This window comes from Copidosoma floridanum, unplaced genomic scaffold, assembly GCF_036245765.1.
Source record: "Copidosoma floridanum isolate Cflo_tuat_1 unplaced genomic scaffold, Cflo_Japanese_pri ptg000031l, whole genome shotgun sequence".
In the NCBI taxonomy this organism is placed as follows: Eukaryota; Metazoa; Arthropoda; class Insecta; order Hymenoptera; family Encyrtidae; genus Copidosoma; species Copidosoma floridanum.
The window spans coordinates 6,469,433-6,485,852 of NW_028321908.1; the positions used below are offsets into that span (position 1 = coordinate 6,469,433).

At 30.5% G+C, this 16,420-nt stretch overlaps 1 protein-coding gene across 4 annotated transcripts in view; it reads left to right on the forward strand.

The window, feature by feature from the left end:
* The window catches only part of Cp190 (centrosome-associated zinc finger protein CP190), a 201,758-nt gene that overhangs the window by 91,985 nt on the left and 93,353 nt on the right, over positions 1 to 16,420 (forward strand). The window contains exon 1 of one of the 4 annotated variants that reach the window (XM_089597231.1): positions 9,808 to 9,857. The exons of the other annotated variants lie outside the window; for them this stretch is intronic. The gene's annotated coding sequence lies outside the window, so the exon portion shown is untranslated. Of the gene's footprint in view, positions 1 to 9,807; positions 9,858 to 16,420 lie in introns of those variants that run through there. 4 annotated transcript variants of the gene reach the window in all.

Below are 16,420 nucleotides of genomic sequence, written 5' to 3' on the forward strand. Positions count from 1 at the left end.
GAGCAAAAATTTTGTAAGCAGAGATAAGATTATGTAAGGACATAGCAAAGAGAAAAATAAAAATAGTACCAATTATGAAAAATTAACAAATAATAAAAAATGTCACAGAGCGTTGTCATCTTAATTTTTAATATTAATAATAATAAGTTAAAAAAAAATGATTGATGATACACCAGAAAAATTAAAAAACATTAAAATGAAATGTCCAACTACATGAAAAGTAAAATGTCGAATAAGGGATTCAAAAAAGCGAGTATAGTTAATAAACAAAATTTTGCGGTGTGAAAGGAGATTAAAAACTGTAAATTGCTTTATTAATTGTGTTAATTTAGTTAAAAATTGGTTAAATTAAAAAATTTAAAAAACTTTAATGTGATAAGGAGACTGAATATTTGAATCGAGAAATGTACAATTTTATCAAACACAAACAAATCGAATTATTACCTTGCCCACCTTTTATCCGTGAACTAAAGCCAGAATAACAAAGAAAAAATAAATAGTATGATAAAGCACAATTAGAAATTGCAGTTCATTACGAGGGAAACGGTTAAAGAGTATTATTAAATAATCGAGTTGTGGTAGCTAGACATGTAAAGACATATAAAGATAAAATGAAAATAATTTTTTTAAATAAAAATGTAAATAACAATGTTGAAGTAATAGCAAAAAAAAAATAAAAATAATTATTCATGTAAAAGTAAACATAAAAAATAAGTAAATGAAATTGAATCAGAAAAAATCGATGATATAAAGCTCATGAAATAATTTGAAAGAACAAAAATCCGATTGAGATGTATGTTTATCTAATCACTTATGTTATTTATGTAAATTATTTTAATAAAAATCCACTTAGTACATTCGAAAAGGCGATAAGTTCTAACGAAAGTAAAAAAACGACAAGAAGCTGTGAATATTAAAATCAAAAATTAAAATAGAAATAATACTCGAGACATTGTTGAAAAACCAAAAATAAATAAGTGTTAGATGTTAAATGAATATGCAAAAAAAAATCTGACTAATATATAAGACAAAGTCACTAAAACTGCTGTAATAGTTAACCGTGAAAAGAACTCGACCGATCTTGCTGAAATTTAGCACACTGATTGTTGACATTTCCTAAATGGTTTTCACTTAACTCTTTTCTGAAAAAGCCATTAACAACACCAATAAAAAAGTTCCAAAATTTGCGAAATTACGCTATTTTTTCACGTTAGTTCAGTAGAGTCCGCAAGGTGGTGTAGAAGTAAAAACAAAGCTACGTGCAATAGAATCAAATAATTATGACCAATGAGGATGAATCATGAGAAAGCTCAACTGCCAGAGGACAGCAGAACAAGCTGCAATTTAGAGATAGAGATGTATTATTTAAACACTGGCGTCTCACCAATACACTTTCATTGTTACTTGTATGTGGGAGAGCGGGAGATTTTAAATTTAAAGGATGAATGAGCAAATTTTCTTGGCTTCGCCATTTGTGAATATTGAAAATTGTACAAAACAGTATCCTCGGAATTTTGTAAAAGAAACTCAAACTGCAGATGACGGCTATTCTGCTTATTGTAGAAGATCTTCTACATGTGAAGATCATGTTTTATAGTTACAATTGATGGTAAATATGTATCAATCGATAACCGTTGGGTTGTTCCGTACTCACCCATCTTATCTCGATGTTTCAATGTTCACATTAATGTCAAATGTTGTCATTTAGTGCAAGCAGTTGAATATTTTTCGAAATACATTAACAAAGGAACGTTTCGTGCTACTTTTTCACCTGAAAATATTGACGAAATCGCGAACTGTGCCAACGGACTCTATATTTGTTCCTCTGAGGAATTCTTAGCTTTTTTTATATTAAGATTCACACATGGTGTCCTAAAATCTTATATCCTGTCATATCCTATATTTAGATATCTTCCTTGGAAATTATCAAAGAGCTTACATCAATCAGCAAACCGTTCAACAAATTTTCAAAAATCTGAGAAAAACAACGTTGATCGCGTTTTTTGAATTTGGCGTACTGGATAATTTTGCTAAAACTCTGGTATTTAAAAGTTGCCGTCTATTACCGATGGGACAATAATAAATTTGTGATAAGAAAACAAGAAAAAGTTGTTTCAAGCTGGTCAGGAGTAAAAAAATTCAGCCATAGGTACAGTTTATACGATTCATCCCACCCAATCAGAGTGTTTCCATCTTTGAAAGTTAATGTTCGAGGTCCAACTTTATTTAAGTACTTGAAAATCCTTGATGGTGCAACTAATGCAACTCTTAAAGCTGCTTGCTACGCACTTGGTTTATAAAAAAATTATGATCAACGAAATATACTCTCGCAGATGCTGCTTTGTCTGAAAATCTATCTGAATAACGTGACATATTTGCAATCATTTTAGTGCTTTGTGAGCTATCGCAACTTCAAATTTTGTGAGATATGTTAAATCACCAATTATGCGAAGATATTCTTTACTCTTGACAAATTTAACTTTTGACAACTTGACAACTTTAACGATTGTGAATTAAAAATCTTTGAAGAAATATTCAACAGAGGTTTAATTAAAATTAAACACAAGGTCATTTCTCTTTCAGAAAAGAATTTGGCATAATTTGGGCTAAAGACTCGAGTTCAAGATGAGCTTTGTACTAACAATCCTTTTGAGCATTTCATCAGACGTAAGTACGATTTTAACTATTTAAATAATTTCGTTAAGCGAAATTTTCTAAAGTTAGTTCCAGATTAGCGACAAGCTCTTACTTATATTATTGATAGTGTCCCTCATAATAGTAGAGAAATCTTCTTCCTGGATGCTCCTGGAGGCACTGGAAAAACATTCTTAATCAATCTAATGTTGGCCAAAGCAAGATCTGCTGGAAAACTTTCCCTTACTGTAACATCTTCTGGCATTGCTTTCAGTCTCTTAAGTGGAAGTAGAACAGATCACTGTACTTTTAAGCTTCCAGTATGCCCAATACGCAAAAATGAACCTCTTAGAAAAATTCTTCGAGATACAATATTTATCGTAAAAGATGAGTGCACAAAGAGTCATAGAGCTCATATTAAATCAATTAATAGGACGTTACAAGGTATAAGTTAAAACCAGAAATCCATGGGTGGCATCATACTCGTTTTTGCTGGTGATTTAAGGCAGACATTATTAGTTATTCCAAGAGCAACTAAAGCTGATATTATTTGTGCCTGTTTAAAATCATCATTTCTCTGGCATTATGTTGAATCTCTTCATTTGCGTATTCGTATGAGAGCACATCTCTATGGAGAAAACACAAAATTTCCAATACAGTCATTAAAAGTTGGCAATGGCACGATGGAAAACGAAAATGGTTTAATTACTATGGATCAATATATTGAAAAACTGATTACAATTGTCGATGATTTAATTTCTGACGTTCACCTGGATATTGAAAATTTATCTTACAAATCGTACCAATGGTTATATCGATGCCCCAGACAAAGACTATGCCCTACTTCGAAGCCTTGACGGAAACTATGCCCTTTTCCTAAGTCCGTACGGAAACTATGCCTTTTACTCTAGTCCGACCGAAAACTATCTCCTTTTGGGATTCCACACGAAAACTATGCCCTTTTTTTATGCCAGACGAAAACTATGCCCTTTTTTTAGTCCCGGACAAAGACTGTGCCCTTTTATTGCGTCTGGATGAAGACTATGCCCTTTTGTGTAGTCCGGACGAAAACTATGCCCTTTTTTCTAGTCCAGGAAAAGATTATTCCATTTTCTCCAAGCGTAGACGAAGATGTTGCACTTTTCTAGAGCCCTAACGAAGTGAAATTTATTTACGCTCACCTTTTATTTGTGTTTGTAATTAGATATATAGTCAAATATAGTTATATAGTGGTTGTTGCCTACAGTTTTTATAATATTTACTTTACGAAATCTCTTAAAAAAGTTTTTTTTTCAAAAACTTATTTAAACTCCAAATACTAAAGCCACTAGACTTGCTAAGAATAATAGATTCGTGTTGTTTTTTTACAAAGGCATTCGTATAGACTTGAATACAAGTATCGTGAAACCTTAATATAAAATGTTGAATCGTTTTTAGGAGCTTCGGTTTCGGGAGCTTTTTCCAGCGTACTAGTGGCTGTTGGCCGCCAAAAGCATGAATCAGCAAATCTGAAGGGTTTTTTTTTAGTTTAAGAGAAGTACAACACTAGAGGAGTCAGTAAATAATTCTTTAATGTTCTTTAACTTAGTTTTCGTCCAGATGTGGGCATAGTTTAACCCAGACTCGGAAAAAACGGCATAGTTTTCGTCTGGACTAGAAAAAAAGGGCATAATCTTCGTCTGGACGCCAGAAAAGGGCATAGTCTTCGCCCAGACTCGAAAAAAAGGGCATAGTCTTTGTCTGGGACCGAAAAAAGGGCACAGTTTTCGTCTGGACTAGAAAAAAGGACATAATCTTCTCCGGGGACGTCAAAAGGGCATAATTTTCGTCCAGGGCCAATCTGGGCGTAGTCTTCGTCCGGAGCTTCCATATGAAAGAGTAATAATTTCACCAAGAAATGCTACAGCAGATAAAATTAACAACAATATTCTTTAAAAGTTTGCAGCTGATTTTCTAGAGTACCCTTCTGTTGATTCAGTCATCGCAACTAAAGATGTTGTTAATTATTCTCTGGAATTTTTAAACGCCCTTACTCCATCAGAATTTCCATCTCATAAGTAAAGTTTAAAAGTTGGATCTCTGGCTATGCTATTACGTAATCTTCAACCCCTAAACCTGCCTAATGATGCCAGACTTTGCAAAACAAAGTTGTAGAAGCTACTATTTCAACAGGTCCATCATCAGGAAAAATATCTTTTGTTACTAGAATTAGGATGATACCCATTGATTTACCTTTTCATTTTGAGCGTTTACAGTTGTCGGTCAAAGTTTCTTTTGCCATGACATTTAACAAGTTGAAAGGACAGACTTATAATTTTGTAAGTGTAGATTTAGGATAAAACTGCTTTTTACATGTTCACTTGTATGTCAGGCTTTTGAGAACCGGTGATCTACATCATCAGATTGTTTTAATTCCTTCTAGGAATAAAACTAAAAATGTTATTTATACTGAAATGTTATGATTAAAAATAACAAAACTGTATGGATTTCAATCAAAATTTTTTTTTTTCGAATTTTTTTATTTCGAGAAAAGTCAAGCATAGATGTAAAATTTTTAACTGAAAATATCTACATTACGTGTCAACACACTACGGTGTTTCTGTTAGTAAGTCTCGGGCGAAGCCAAGATGGGAGGACTGCTCACAATACATGTAAGTCTATCATAATTCAAAGTACAGAACAAATAAGTTCGGGAAAAACTACGGTTTTGCGATTTTTGAGCACTTTTTGGCTCACAGAACGTTTGGGTTACATCCTGGACAAAAATTTAAAAAACGAAAAATTTGTATTCCAAGGATATCTACAACTTTGTCTTTCACAGCATATCTCGAAAATATCATGTTATAAAGTTATAGCGAAAAAACTGTTTTTTTTTTTCACTGAAAGTACCATCTTAGAATGACTGCCATTTTTTTTCTGAAAGAGGGAACCTTACAGATTTTAAACCATCACGTAAGACATAAAAGACAAAGCTATTAGTCAAATTTTAGCCCAATCCGACAAAAACTGCATGAGTTAATAAAAAAACTTATTACGCCCGTACATACAAACATACACCCCTGACGCTGAGGTCCGCGATCGCATTTTTTTTGTACCAAAACTTATTTTACACAAAAACAATTAGTTTCAAAGGTACTTACACTTTTCGCTCTGAAAAAAATATGAGGTACTCCTGAGTATCAGTCGTGCCTAATAAAAAATAAAATTAGAGGTTTAGGTAAACTTACCACAAGGTTACGGTTTAATAAAAACAATGTTCTTAAATTAAACAGAACATTGTATGAAATAGTTAAATTATAGTCGTCCTCCGTATTAACATACAATAAGGAAATTGAGCAACGATCGCTCGAGGAAAATAAGTAGACACCACTTACATTTAATAAGGCAAAGTTTCGCTGGCTTACGTTCTGACAGCTTCATTACATAGAGTCAGACCATTACTTAATATAGACTTAAAGTTGACGAGAGTAAATTTGCACTCGTACCCTTTTCAGTGACGCCAGTTTGCTGTCAACAAATTATTTTTCCCTGATGAGTATGGCAGAACCTAAGCCAGCGAAACGTTGCCTTGTCAAAAGTTAGTGGTGTCTACTTATTGTCCTCGAGCGATCGTTAATCTATTTCCTTATTTTGAAAACATTGTATGGTTTGAAAGAAAGGCCCACAATTTGGTATGATACTTTTAATCATTTCATAAGCAAAGAAAGTTTTACACGAAATTATTACGATTTTTGTCATTTAACTAAGAAAGAATTAAATCCAATCTATATTCTAATTTTAGTAGCTGATTTGTTAGTTTACTGTAAACATTCTAAGAAAACAAATAAGATTGCACAAAAGTTGTTACATAAGTTTGTTATAGATTGTTTGCGAAAAATTAAACAATATATTGGAATTGATATCAATTATGATAAAGAAACAAAATCATGAAAGTAAGCCAAGAAACTTATATTGATTAATTAGAAAAAAAATACTAATCAGAAAACTTTTAACTTTATAGCATTTCTATAGAAACAAAGTTAAAGTTAGAATAAGCAGAAATTGTAAAGACCAAATATATTATCGACACTTGATTCGGGAATTTTTGTATATAAGTGCAGGGATGAGACCAGATATCACTTACAGTGTAAATAACTCAAGCAAATTCTAAAATTGTTGTAATAAAACTTACTTTAAGTATGCAATGTGAATTTTGAATTGTTTGGTTGAAACAAAAGAAATGAAATTAATAATATATAATTATAAGGAGAGTAATATTTTAAATTTTATGGTAGATTCAGATTATGCTGAAAATAATAATAACAGAAAATTGACAACAGCTTATGTAATTAGATTGTTTGATAGTATAATTTTTTGGAAAACCCATACATAAAATAATGTAACAAAATGTTTAACTTTTGCAGAAGTTACAGCATTATCTAAAACAGTAACTGAAGTATTGTTTGTAAGGAATTCGTTGTATAAAATGTTTAATAGTAAATTTGATACGCCTATAAAGATTTATGAAGATAATTTGAGCATAGATATTATAGCTAAATTAAGAAACTCTACAAAAATTCCAAGCACAATGGAGTGGAATATCACTTTATTAATGAAAATTATGAAATTGAAAGTATTGATATAGTTAAGATTAATTTTACCAAAAATTTATCTGCCATTGTAACAAAAAGTTTGAGTAAATAGTTATTTATAAAAAAATACTTAAATGTTAAAACTTATGCAACTGAAATTAAAATAAAACGAAGTAAAAAGAAGGAAACAGGAAACACGCTAAATTTAAGAAGGCATGTTGTAATATGTAGTGAATTTATATTATCTTTTCTGTGTATATAACCATACATAAGTATACGTGCGGCGTCAAGTTGAAAATCATTTTTTTCAGCTGATGTCAGGTGCAACATTAATTGCTCTAGAAAGACGCAGAAGCAAGTCAAGTGTTTATTTTTTAGAGCCTAGTAATATGTAAATACCACCAACAACTTTAGAAAATTGTACAGATTATTTTTGCTCTGCAAGTGTAGCTTTTGGCACATCAAAAAGTACACCATTCATCATTTTTTAGGCACTGGTCTAGTTGCGATCACTTAGCTCATCGCACTCCTTATCAGAAGCATTTCGTTCAGTATTACATTATGTTTAGAGAATAATTTTTTTTTATCGTATGTTTTCTAAGGAATACAACCTTTTTTATGTGAAACGCAAATATTTTTTTTCTCGTGGTCAATTGTATGCAGCATTGTATAGATGTCTAAAAATATTTTTATTCAATTACAATAAAACGACCATAATACTATTGAAAACATTGTTTGAGAACAAATTTTTTAAGAAGTTAATAAAATATTTGAAAATATCAAAATAGTGTAACAAACATTAATATACTCGGAAAAATAAAAATTAAAGTAGTCCATGTACGGGTCTTTTAAAATTAAAAAATTCACACACAAACACGCGCACGTGTGCATAAATTTATATCTTTCTATATTATATAGTCTTATGGTTTCAGGGTGAGTACTAACTCCTCCCGCTCCTCCCCAGGCTCCTCCCCAGGCTCCCCCTCAGCTTCCCCCAAAATAAGGCAAAACTCGTTCTGATTTCCCCATAAAATGAATCCTGATAATTTTAAGTCCACTCTTCCTCACTTCCCTCCCCTCCAGATCCTCTCGGACTCCCCCCAGCTCCCCCTCATTGAATTTTCCTATATTATATAGTTGTTTTAGAGGGGTTGTCAACACCCCCATGCCAACTTTAGTCGGTCCTTTGACAGCCCCCATGCAAAATTAAAGAAAATTCTTTTGCTTTCTTTCTTATCTGTATGAACTTTATTTGTTTTCATCAAGACTTCAAATACGTTATTTTGTTTAACACAAGTGCAGTGTTTTAATATTCTTTAATATCTATTTCGTTTTTTTTTTGTATATTTTTGCTATAATATTAATCACCTGTTGTAATAATTAGTTTTTTTTTTTATTTACAATAATTCAAAAAAAATCAAACACCGAATTATTATGTTTAAATGAACTATCTTTTTTATTTTGATTACATAACTTTAAGTGTCTTTTCAGGTGTTCTCATCTTACATATTCTTTATCACAATTTTGACAAATTTTTTTTTTCAATTTCTTTTTAATGACATATTATATGTCCCACGATTTGAACTGAAATATTGGTTATAGCGGAAATCACTTTTAAAACCACACGGTTGTACTTCGTAACACCTTTTAATGGTCACGTTTCTAATCTCACATCATAACAAGATGAGCGCACAAGCCAAAGCTGGAAAAAATTTTAATCGCTGTAATTGATACGTATTTTAATTTTTAATTTTCGTGTCTACAAAAATTTTAGTCACTTTTGTCGACCTCTGGCCCCAGTGCTATGTTACTTACACATATAAGTATAATTTTTTTTCTTGTACTATTTATGGACGACAGATGTTTTGTAAGCGGATAATTGTTTATATTAAGTCTACGAATCGCAATAGTACTCCCAAGCTCGAAATGTCACTCAATGAGAATGTATGCCTGCTACTTGGTTGCCTTAAGGGCCAGCTACTCAAATTTTGGGTAGTAGCTGCTCAACAGTAATAGGGGCTCTGATCCTCAACTTCAGACAGGCAGCTCCTTGAAACTTTTCTCAGTGTAATGTTGATGCCACTTATGACATATATGACACGTTGTTTACATTTTCGATGATTTCTAACATGTGTGTGTCAGAAATCTTAGTTGTATGTCATTTATCTACCCCTGCCTATTACCCTATTGACTTCAACCTAATATCTCAGGGAACGATGAATAATTCACTAAAAATTTATGACGTTATTTTTCTACTTTTTAGTTCTGGTGCAGTACTTTCAACCCACGTATTTTACGATAAATATACGTATCAAGTAAAGATTTGCCATTAAAACCGCTTAATTCTTGCACGAAAGTAACAGCAGACAACATGCATGGAGACACATCTTGTCTGTTCCTCCGGTGTGATTTGCTAAGAGAGAAGAACGTGCTGATTAGTTGGTGAAGCCAGGACCTAATTTAAAAAGATTTGGGTCACTTTACGAATTGTAGATTAGTCATAAAAATATTTCTCGAACCTCTATAACATAGTAAGCTTCAAGAGAGTGAGCAGCAGAACCGCCGCCATTTGTTGTAAAATCAACAAGGCGCAAATATTTATACATATACTTAGCAATAAACAACGAGTAAAATTCTGTGTTAGAGTTAATGGTAAGTAAATGATATTGATGTCAGAATAAAGTCAAGTTTTTATGGAGAGCCCCGTTATTTCGATTAAAATAGAATTTTATAAGAGCCTGTTATGCATCTATTTATCAAAACTAGAATAAAAAGTTGCCGCAAAAATTTTTATTATGCAGATCTAGCAGGTCCAAATAAATTTTAGATTATCATGGTCACGTACAAAACAGAAAAAATATTTCAACAATTAAAAATCCATTTTAAGCGTATGTTCTTTTCAACCCTTAAAATATTATAGTTTTAGGATGATGATCCATATACTTACAGGGTTAAATAATTAAAAATATTTTTACGTCAGATGTTTCTGTATTTTCGTGATAGAACATCTTTTCATAGTATGACAAAAAGCCAGCTAGTCCTAAAAAATATAGAAAGACAGAACTCCCCTGTACCCTATTAAAAAAATTACAAGTTTTACTGTTAGGACTTAAAGCGCAGGGGGTAAAGCCCCACTAGCGCATATAAATATACTAGTGGAGCTTCGCTCCTCTGCACGCTTCACGTGCCAACCCCCCAAGAGTATGGAAAACTTAAACATTTCACATCAACATATAGCTTAAAACTAATATATACAAAAGGATGGACTTGTTAGATGAACAATCAACTGTTTCTCAGTTTGCTTACTTTTCTGAACGATATTTTTTGTATTCCAATATACTTGAAATATACATACAGCATGTAGTTTCGTATCAAAATTATTTATTATATAATAAATACAACTTATATTTGAAATTAGAGTATTCAAAGATGAACATTTTATTAAAAGGCTTTTTTGTAAAAGAAAAATGTACGCATCTGTATAATCGAATAAATAAAAATATTTATTAATTGATATTTAACATAGCAGCGATATGGTATTTGACACAAAAAAAAAGTATAGAATTTTTATAATTATGCAATCAGCGTTTGAAAATGTACGACGGTTTTTGTTATAATAAAATTTCTAGTCCGAAACTAAATGCTGTCCTGTCCTTTAATTTCCTAAAATCAATTTTTTACCACAATTCACAATTTTCAAGATAAATGTCAAGTTATAATATGCATGAAAAATTTTGTAATGTGAGCATTTCTTTTTTTTTTAATGTAAGAACTTAAAAATACTGTATCTTAATGTATCAGTTTTTTTTTATGTTTTCACTTGTTAGAGCTCTAATTTTCACGATGTATTTCATATTTAAAAAGAAAAAAACTTGAATTCTTAGACAAAAATAAAAAATTATAAGAAATTAACTTTGACAAATAATAAAATTGTTAACAATCAATAGTTTCTTGCCATACAATGTTTTCAATGTTTGCTTGGTTTTCCGGATCATTTTGTAGAAATATATTCTCAGGACTTTCACATCTTGATACCAAAATGTATAGTTGACCATGAAAAAACAAAGATCTTTTGTAGTAAAATCCTAATTTATCAAAACTTTGACCTTGCGATTTATAAATTGTCATGGAAAAAGGTAGACATATTGAAAATTGCTTTCTGTATATGATGAACGGTAAAAATAAATTATTACCAGTATTAACCGTGATTCTTAAAATAAAAACTTTTTACTAGGTGTCATTTTTGCTTCTCAATTACATTTAAATAATTTTGTCAGACGTTGGCTCATGCCATTGCAGAATCCATCAAATATTCTCAAGTTTCTTATCAACTTAACAATTGCATCGACTTTAAAATTTGAAACATATGGCTGTAATCCTTCATGTATATTATTCAGAGTTTCCATAAAAAACTTTATGCTTATGTTTTTATGAGTGCGATCACTACCTTCATATTTTGCATAATCTATGCTGTAATAGGTCCTTTTTTTTCTTAAATAAAATTCAAAATTTTTTTATTTGACATGTACAAAAGTTCGTTATGAATTGTAAGAATTACTTTCCATAGGCAGCGATTTACACCATCCCGATAAATTTTTTTAGAAACATCGTCAGTTTACCATCCCTGTAAAATTTCGAAAGATTTTATTGTCCTATTCCCAATGTCCATTAACAATATGAAAATCTTAAATCTGAACACCACATATTACTTTTCAATTTCATAATTTTACAGTATTTCCATGAAAATGGATACGTTATAGTTTAACCAACCGTAGAACTTTGACACAATTTCTACATTGTCTGTTTTATCACTCGTATCTGTTTTCGTTATTTAACGTTGTGCTCTATCCCCTCCTTTATGAACATAATCAAAAATACACTTTATACTTTGAATAGATGCACAATACTCAACATTCATGTGGCAATTATAATTCGTTAATAAAATTGAATAGTATGGTACTACCATTGAATTATCAACTAAAATTTTTTCATCAGTATCTTTGATTGTACAGGTGTGATTATCACATCTATTGTCACTTCTTTTGTAGTTTGGATATTTATTTTTCGTAAAAACTTTATGATTACTGAACTTTTTCGGAAACTTTATTGTACAAACTCTTTGGTCACTAGTAAGACATGTACTATCTTTACCATGAGGTCCATGAAGCATATGTTTAAATACTAATTTTTGTATTTGTGAATCAAGCAAAATTTATGTTGAAATACATTTGTCTATGTCTGTAGTAGTATATAATTTATTGTTTGGATGCAATATTACAATAATATGAGAATGAGGTAATCCTCTTTTTTATAATTTAATGGTATAAACGTAAGCAATAACTTTTCCGAAAATACTGTGTTCAGGTATACCGTTTAAAATTAATTTCAGTTCGGTATAAAATAATCTAACAGTTATATTCGGTGTATCATTCAAAGTGGTACCTTTAGGAAAGTTTTTAAAAATTTGCTTTATAAATTTTTATTTAGGGTTAAGCGTTACGGTAAAGAAAAAATCAGGTCGTCTAAACTTCCGCATTATTGCCATTGCATTTAAGTTGTGTTTCTGCATATACCTAGTACTATTGATGTACATTGAAGGTAAAATAAAATTACTTCCAATTTTATTGTTTTCAAAATTTTTAGAGTTATTCGAGGCACTACGCATTATGTGATCTATTAATCTTTGATAACATTTAATCCTTAGAATTTTTCGGTTATTGCAAAAAAAACTTATTCCATTGCTTTCTAACGTAATATCTATAATTTATACATGCATAAAATTGTTAATTGTATTATTGAAGCAAGTTAAGATTTTCTACTCTTGTAAAAAATTTTTATCTCTCGTATGTACTTCATCCTACATCTCCTACTGGAAATAATAATGGAAATTGTTTCGGATCGACAAGCTGTATTCAGGGTACAGCATCGATAATGCAACCTATAAAGGTGTTGAAAAGTCAGATGATAATATTCATACAAATTTTTCCGTAGAAATGTTAAACAACATTAGTGAAGGCTTGCCACCTCATGAACTTGAATTTAAAATAGCTACAATAGTAGCGTTTATTCGAAATTCTTGTACATCAGACGGCTGCGGTAACAGTACACGATTGCGAATTACTAAATTTGTGAAGTATAAAGTAAGAGGCAAAATAGTTACGGAAAAAATAATGGTTATAAAGTTTTTATTTCGAAAATAACAATAAATATCAAAAATACTTCATCATTACCTTTTATTTTATACAGAAAACAATTTCCATTAGTTGTAGCATTTGTTATGACTATAAAAAAGTCTCAACATCAAAGTTTTGATAATGTAGGATGATTTGTATTTTTGTATTTTTTTATTCACCACATAATATACATAATATCATATGTAATATTATCATAATAATAATGTAATATGTTAACCATTTACAATTTTGCATTAATTTTTCTATCAAATAAGAAGTATTGAATTTTTATCTAATAAGAATCAAAACTATAACTATAAACTAAATGTATTTCAGCAAGGAGGCACTGAATGTGCCTGTACACTGGAGTGGAGCACTTAAATCTAGAAATCTTACAACTAAAAATAATAAAAAAAAAAAACAAAGAAGGGTTACTTAGATAAGGGAACAGAACTAGTTGGCAATGTTGTAACATAATTTCAAGAGAAAATTTAATAAGATGTGGGACAGAAGTTCAAGTCTAACTTATTTTATAAATCTCTTATACGAGTTTTTCGAAATTTTTTTTTTTCTGTTTTGTATTGTTAAAAATTTTCAGTTTATGTGGTAGTTTGTCAAATATTACAATATATCTATATCTATAACGATATTTCCCACTATTTAAATGACTGTTTAGATTCGGGATTCTTTTGTGTCTAGTTTTGCTTGTACCGGTCAAGTACCTTTCCTGCAGCGCTCTATATTGATAGAGTAAACATTTATAATTATAAGTTTTTTCAATTTCCAGTGGTTTCTTTACTAAGTTTATATAATCATACTTAGTATTAAAAAACAGTTCTACAACTCTCTTTTGTAAAGATTGTAATTGGCCCAACACATTTTGATATGCTTTTCCCCACGCTAGGATCCCATAAGTCGTGATACTGTGAAACAGAGCATAGTGTACAGTAAGTAATTGGCTGATTTTCAAAAGCCTGTAAAAGACAAAGAGCAAATATTTTGTTTTCTTTACATCTTATTGATATGGCTTTCCCATCGAAACTTACTGTCCAGAATTAGACCAAGGTATTTGGTCTCTCTTCTTCTATTTATTTCTCGACCACTAACCATGACAGTAAAATTATTAGCTACTGAGTCTGTGTATTTTCTAAAGGTAATTATTAAAGCTTTGTCAATGTTAGTGAACCTGAAGAAGTAGTGAGTTTAAGTAGACAAGAAACAACACAGGACCGTGTATTGTACCCTGAAGGACTCCAATGTTAATTGTTTTATAGTTACTACTAGCATCATCAACAGTAGTTCTGATAAGTCCATCTTTAAGATAGCTTTTAAAAAGTTTCAGTGTTATTCCTCTTACGCCTAAATTATCGAGTTTGCTCAATAGTATTTTATGATTAACGCAGTCAAAAGCTTTACTCACATCTATGAATGCAATTGCAGTTGGATTTGATGAATCTAGTTCAGTATTTACAAAATCATTTAGTGAAGCAAGTGCATTGGTACACCCTTTATTTTTTTTAATCCATATTGTTTTTCTGATATAAGTTTATGTGATGTTAAAAAATTATATAATCTAGAATATATTAATTTTTTAAAAAATTTTGCAAAGTTTGATAATAATGATATTGGTCTATAATCACTAAATTCATGCTTATTACTTCCCTTAAATATAGGTATCGCATCTGCTGTTTTTAAATTGTGTTCTTAAGTGATGTTATTACCTCCATATATTACCTCCAACACCTTCTCTATAGTGCAAGGCTTCATAAATATTGTTGATGTACAGCAACACTCCCGTTTAGTATCATATTTTATCTTTGGTTCTTTAATACTCATGGCCGTTTTATTTCCAATCTCACTAAAGTAATTATTAAAATTTTCTGCTATTTGAATATTATTAGTGATAAGATTTCCCTTGTCACTTTTAATGCAGTCAAAGTTTTCTACTTTAGTTTTCTTATTGTGGATCTTATTCTTAATATAAGACCATAGTTTCTCATTATAATATTTAGCTAATATTGTACTTTTATACATGTTTTTTCTTTTTAGTAATACTTTTTTCAAAATATTATTGTATTTATTATGTTCTTTGAATACCAATTTATTATATCTGTCTTTTTTCCACTTTCTGTATAGATTATCTTTAATTTTACATGATTTTTTTTAAAGCCGGCGTAATCCAGGATTTTCTGATCTTATCTTTTTGAGGTGTGATCAGTGAATGTGTTATGCAGTTACTAACCTTTTTCATCATAGAACCTAGAGTGATATCTACATCTTTTTCATTATTTATATTATAATATCAAATTATCAATAACATCCCACTCCACTCGATTTGCCTCTTTTGATAGTTTTTTATAATCAATGACTGTAGAAACATTTTTGCTTTTGCATATAAAATCCAATTGGCGAATGATTGGGTAGTGATCAGTTATTTTTTCAATAAACTTATATATCTTAATTAATTAAAGCTAGTTCTTATGAATATATGGTCTATGCACGTTTCTTCGTGTTCGATGCTGTTCCTCGGTCTTGTTACACCTTGTACTCTAGGTATATAGCCTTTTTCTAAGAAGTTGAATTGATCACCTATGAAAAGGTGGTGTTTATCGTTTGCTCTCGTACGTAGAAACGTATTTAGGTCATAAAAAAATCTGTGTCATTGTAGTCAAAACACTTATATATACCCGTTATCTTTATTGCTTGTTTTCCATGTCTGACTGATACTGTTAATGCTCTAAGTTTACCATGTACTTGGGTCTCTATTAAGTGCTTGACGTTATTTTTGATATATATTATGACATCATCAGCTTTATTAATGTTACTTCAATTGGTGTATTGATTATAATGTTCAATATCTAAGAATGCTGGACCACTAGCCAGCCAGGCCTCTGTACATATCAAAATGTGTGGTTGATGTTTGAATTTACTAAAATATTCTTCAACGTGCAGTTTATTCGAGTGTGTACTTCTGACATTAGTAAATAGCATTTGTAAATTATCATCAATTACCTCATGTAAGTATTCTAGGACACTGTCATA